General features: G+C 64.3%; 1 long non-coding RNA gene and 1 other non-coding gene across 2 annotated transcripts in view; both read left to right on the forward strand.

Moving 5' to 3' along the window:
* Positions 1-1942, forward strand: part of LOC121100560 — a 4552-nt gene extending 2610 nt beyond the window's left edge. Inside the window, exon 1 of the ribosomal RNA XR_005832317.1 lies at positions 1-1942. This exon is cut by the window's left edge and continues 2610 nt beyond it. This is a non-coding gene — a ribosomal RNA (28S ribosomal RNA).
* A 1584-nt stretch (positions 1943-3526) lies between these two features.
* On the forward strand, positions 3527-5007 carry LOC121100435. The gene is made up of 2 exons (XR_005832242.1): positions 3527-3994; positions 4117-5007. It is a non-coding gene; the product is annotated as an uncharacterized LOC121100435 (long non-coding RNA).
* Positions 5008-5208: the final 201 nt, after the last annotated feature.

A 5208-nucleotide genomic window follows, 5' to 3' on the forward strand; every position in this document is an offset into this window, starting at 1 on the left:
ATCCGTAACTTCGGATAAGGATTGGCTCTAAGGGCTGGGTCGGTCGGGCTGGGGCGCGAAGCGGGCTGGGGCGCGCCGGGCTGGACGAGGCGCCGCCGCCCCACGCCGGGCACCCGCCCGGGCCCGCCCCCGCGGCCCTCCTCCGCCCACCCCGCGCGGCTCCCCCTCTCCTCTCCCCCCCTCCCGGGGTGGGGGGGGGGAGGGGGGCGGGGGCGGGGGGCCCGGCGGGGGGAGTCTCCCGGGGGCCTGGCCCCACGGGGGCCCGGGCACCTCGGGGGCCGGGCGGCGGCGGCGACTCTGACGCCAGCCGGGCCCTTCCCGTGGATCGCCCCAGCTGCGGCGGGCGTCGCGGTCGCACCGGGAGCCGGCGGGCCGGCGCGCCTGCCGGCGCGGGCGTGGCGGGCGGCGGGGGTTCCGTCCCCCCGTCTTCCCCGCCCTGCCCCCCTCGCCGCTCGCGGCGGTCGGCGCGCCGGTCCCCCCGCCGGGTCCGCCCCGGGCCGGTTCCGCGCGTGCCTCGCCCTCGCCGCCGGCGCCTAGCAGCCGACTTAGAACTGGTGCGGACCAGGGAATCCGACTGTTTAATTAAAACAAAGCATCGCGAAGGCCCGCGGCGGGTGTTGACGCTGATGTGATTTCTGCCCATGCTCTTGAATGTCGTAATGAAGAAATTCAATGAAGCGCGGTAAACGGCGGGAGTAACTATGACTCTCTTAAGGTAGCCAAATGCCTCGTCATCTAATTAGTGACGCGCATGAATGGATGAACGAGATTCCCACTGTCCCTACCTACTATCCAGCGAAACCACAGCCAAGGGAACGGGCTTGGCGGAATCAGCGGGAAAGAAGACCCTGCGGAGCTTGGACTCTAGGCTGGCACGGTGAAGAGACATGAGAGGTGTAGAATAAGTGGGAGGCCCCCGGCGCCCCTCCGTCCCCCGCGAGGGGGTGGGTCCGCGCCTTGCGGGCCGCCGGTGAAATACCACTACTCTTATCGTTTTTCACGACCCGGTGAGGCGGGGCGAGCCGAGGGGTCGCTTCTGCGCCAAGCGCCCGGCGCCGGCCGGGCGCGACCCGCCCGGGACAGTGCCAGGTGGGAGTTTGACTGGGCGGTACACCTGTCAAACGGTAACGCAGGTGTCCTAAGGCGAGCTCAGGAGGACAGAAACCTCCCGTGGAGCAGAAGGGCAAAAGCTCGCTTGATCTTGATTTTCAGTACGAATACAGACCGTGAAAGCGGGCTCCCACGATCCTTCTGACCTTTGGGTTTTAAGCAGGAGGTGTCAGAAAAGTACCACAGGGATAACTGGCTTGTGGCGCAAGCGCTTCATAGCGACGCCGCTTTTGATCCTTCGATGTCGGCTCTTCCTATCATTGTGAAGCAGAAATTAAGCGTTGGATTGTTCACCCACTAATAGGGAACGTGAGCTGGTTAGACTCGTCGTGAGACAGGTTAGTTTTACCCTACTGATGATGTGTTGTTGCCATGGTAATCCTGCTCAGTACGAGAGGAACCGCAGGTTCAGACATTTGGTGTATGTGCTTGGCTGAGGAGCCAATGGGGCGAAGCTACCATCTGTGGGATTATGACTGAACGCCTCTAAGTCGTAATCCGCCCAGGCGGAACGATACGGCAGCGCCGCGGAGCCTCGGTTGGCCTCGGATAGCCGGTCCCCGTCGTCTCCCGCCGGGGGCGCCGCGCGTCCGCGTGGCGGCGTGCCCCGCCGCGCGTCGGGACCGGGGTCCGGTGCGGAGAGCCCCTCGTCCCGGGAAACGGGGCGCGGCCGGAAAGGGGGCCCCCTCGCCCGTCACGCAACGCACGTTCGTGGGGAACCTGGTGCTAAACCATTCGTAGACGACCTGCTTCTGGGTCGGGGTTTCGTACGTAGCAGAGCAGCTCCCTCGCTGCGATCTATTGAAAGTCAGCCCTCGACACAAGGGTTTGTCGTCCCGTCGTCCCGTCGTCCCGCCGCCCCGCCGCGGCGGGAGCCGGGGGTGGGGGCTCGCAGCCTTCCTTCCCCATCCGTCGCTCTCTCCTCCGCGGCCCCATCTCCGGGGTCCCCTCGGCCGCTCCCCGCCAAGGGGAGCGGTTTGGCGGGTCTCGCGCGCCTCCCCTGGCCCGGCCGGTGGGGGAAAGGCGCCCGTCCCGTCCTTCGAGTGGGAGGAGCCGGGTGGACGGAACCGCGAGGGGGGGGGGCGCACCGCCGGGCGCGTCCTTGTGCGTCGGGGCGGCCGGCACGCCGGCCCCTCCCCTGCCTCGCCGGGGCCCTCCGCCCTGGGCTGGGACGGGGAAGGAGGGGGAGTCGGTGGGCGCGGCCTCCTCGCGCGCGGGTGTCGCCGGGGGGGCCGGCCACGCGGACCCCTTTCCCAGGGGGGGACGTGAGGCCGGAGGGCGGCCGGCGTGCGCTCGCGCCGGGCACACGCCCTTGCGCTCCCTTTTTCCCCTCCCTGTGGACCGGGTCGACCAGCAGTGCGGCCGGCGGGACTTGGGCTCGCCCGCCGCCGCGCCTCGTGGGGACCCCGGGTCGACCAGCACTCCCTCCCTCCCTCCCTCCCTCCCTCCCTCCCTCGCCCGCCCGCCGCCGCCGCCGCCGCCGCCGCCGCCGCGCCTCGCGGGGACCCGGGGTCGACCAGCACTCCCTTCCCCCCGGCGCGGCCGGCAGACTCGGGTCCCCCGGTCTTGCTGTGCCCGGGCCCCCTGAGCGACCGGCAGCCCTCTCCGTGGTGCGCCCAGGGCTTCCCGCACCCGTGAGTGATCCCCTTTGTGTTCTTCGCCTGGGTCCCACCCGCCAACGACCTCGTGCTTTCTTTGCCTTTCTAGACAAATCCTACCCCATTCGGAACGACACCCGTCTAGAGAAAAAGCAAACGTGGGAACGATTCTAAGTGGACCGTTCTTCCTTTCAGGACTGTCCTGGACTCCTGTTTCTTCGAGCACCGGTGGCAAAGCGCTCCAGGTTTCTCCGCGCACAAACGGTGTCCGGTCCGACGCAGATGACACAGGCTGCAACCCGTGCACCCTGGGTGGGTCGGAAGGCACGGGAGGAGCACGTGGGAGGAGCACGTCCCCTAGCTGTGCAGCTGTCCCCATCCATCCATCCATCCCAGGGACGGTGGGGAAAAGATCCCCAGTGGGCCCCCCCTCTTCGGCTAACGGCGCGCCCTGAGTTGGGAAGCGCTACCGACCCAGGTGGATCGGGACGGCGCCGTGCGCCGGAAAGGCGGGCACTGTGTCTCAGCCACCCTGAGACGACCCCCGTATTCGTCACTCGCAGTCTCACGGATTCACCGCAGTGCCGGTTGTCGGGCACCGCCCGCCCGGTGGTCACTTCTCTAGTGCCCAAAAGGTCGACCAGATGGTCCGGCCGCTGATGGGGCGGGTTGTGGGGGGGCTGGGATAGGGGGGCGGCGCGGGCGGGGGGGGGGGGAGGAAAAGAAGAGGGCGCCCGAGAAAGGCCCGGAGGCGGGGCGGGGCGGGGCGGGGCGGGGCGGGGCGGGGTGGGGTGGGGTGGGGCGAGGGGGAGGGGGAGGGGGAGAGGGGCGGGGTGTGGAGAGAGCATGGGTGGGAAGGAGGAACAGTTGCAGTTACGGTGATTTTTGTGGATCGTTTGGGAAATAGACTCACCTGTGTTCTTCTCTAAGCGTCTCCGACATCACGGATTCAACAAACCTACACCTTGGACAATGTTGACGTGGGGATACAGATGGACAACATGGAGACACGTCGCTGTTCTTCTCCATAGAGCTAGATCCAGAGAATGAGATCGATGGACCCACGGACGGAAATCAAGTTTCTCTTTCCCCGAAATGACCCAGGACACCCCTCTTCTAGTCAGCTCCCGTCCTGCTCCCCCCGCCCACCGCAACAACCTCTCACTGGACCTTCCCCCTTTGCCACCAGAAAGCTTTTCCACTCCTCCGCCTGGCCTGCGTTTGCTTCGAGTCTCTGCCAGACCCAGGTGGTGATAACCGCCCACAGACTCTGTTGACCTCAACAGGTGATTCCTGTTCTCATGTGGGTGATCTTTGTTTATCTCCACAGAGGTGATTAGTTTGGGGAACAAATAAAACCACTCAGAACAAGAACCCGACCTCCCCCTTCCCACACCTTTTGATGCAGATCTTCGTGGACGCACGGACCGGATGGATGGATGGATGGATGGATGGATGGACCGAACGAACGAACGAACGAACGAACGAACGAACATCGGTCCACCACCGGCCCGTTCACCTACCTACCTACCTACCCACCCACCCACCCACCCACCCACCCACCTACCTACCTACCTACCAACCTACCAACCTGCATCTGCTACATTTTTTTCCTCACACATTTTCAAAGTGGAGATACAATTCGCACGCCATGATTCACATCCTCTTGAAAGTGTACGGTTCGGTGGCCTTTTTTATTTTTTTTAAAGGTTACTCACAAAGCTGCACGACCCGCACCGCCATTTCCAGAACATTTCCGTCACCTCAAAAAGAGACACCCCCACCCCTCCCCCTTCCCGTCCGCGCCTCCCCCCCCCACCCTCAACCTCACCCTGACCCTCACCCCGGCTCTCTTCACCATTCTCCCCCAACAGCCTCTGATCTGTTTGCTCCCTCCCTCTAGGATTGGGCTATTCCGTCTGGCTCTTTCCTACCCATGGGATCCCAAGGCATTATGTCACCCTGGCTGTCTGGTTCCTTTCACTTAGCGTCATGTTTTGGGGGGGCTCACCCATGTGTTTGCATGGATCCGCGCTTTGCTCCTTTGTACGGCGTCTTCGTTTTCCACGACGAGCCATGAAGATGAGTGGAACGACTGAATGATTTTCCCCTGACCCTTTCTCTTAAAACTGGAAGCGGTGGAAAAATAGTATCCTCTCCGGGGACAGAAGTCCTAGCACCATCAGCAGATGCTGTGAGAAAGTGTTTTGCACGCTCTCACGTTGCCGCCTTCTTCCTTGGAAAAGGATTCACGGGCTATCCTGTACCCCTCGAGGCCATACAGATCTCATGCTCCTCAGTGGCTGTGGTCGTGTGTGTTGGATCGCGTGGCCCCCCCACGGAGAGCTACCGCCGCTTCATCTTCCTAGGCTCGTCCAGGAGTGAAATGAACAGCAGACCGCTTTTCCCGACAGGCGGGCCCAAGCCGTTGACTGGGAAGGTTTCAAAGCCGTTCCCAGATGCTGCACATCTGGCCGGAAAGGAGGCAGGCTGTGAGGTT

The sequence above is a fragment of the Ursus maritimus genome, unplaced genomic scaffold (genome assembly GCF_017311325.1).
Source record: "Ursus maritimus isolate PB19 unplaced genomic scaffold, ASM1731132v1 scaffold_4, whole genome shotgun sequence".
Taxonomy (NCBI): Eukaryota; Metazoa; Chordata; class Mammalia; order Carnivora; family Ursidae; genus Ursus; species Ursus maritimus.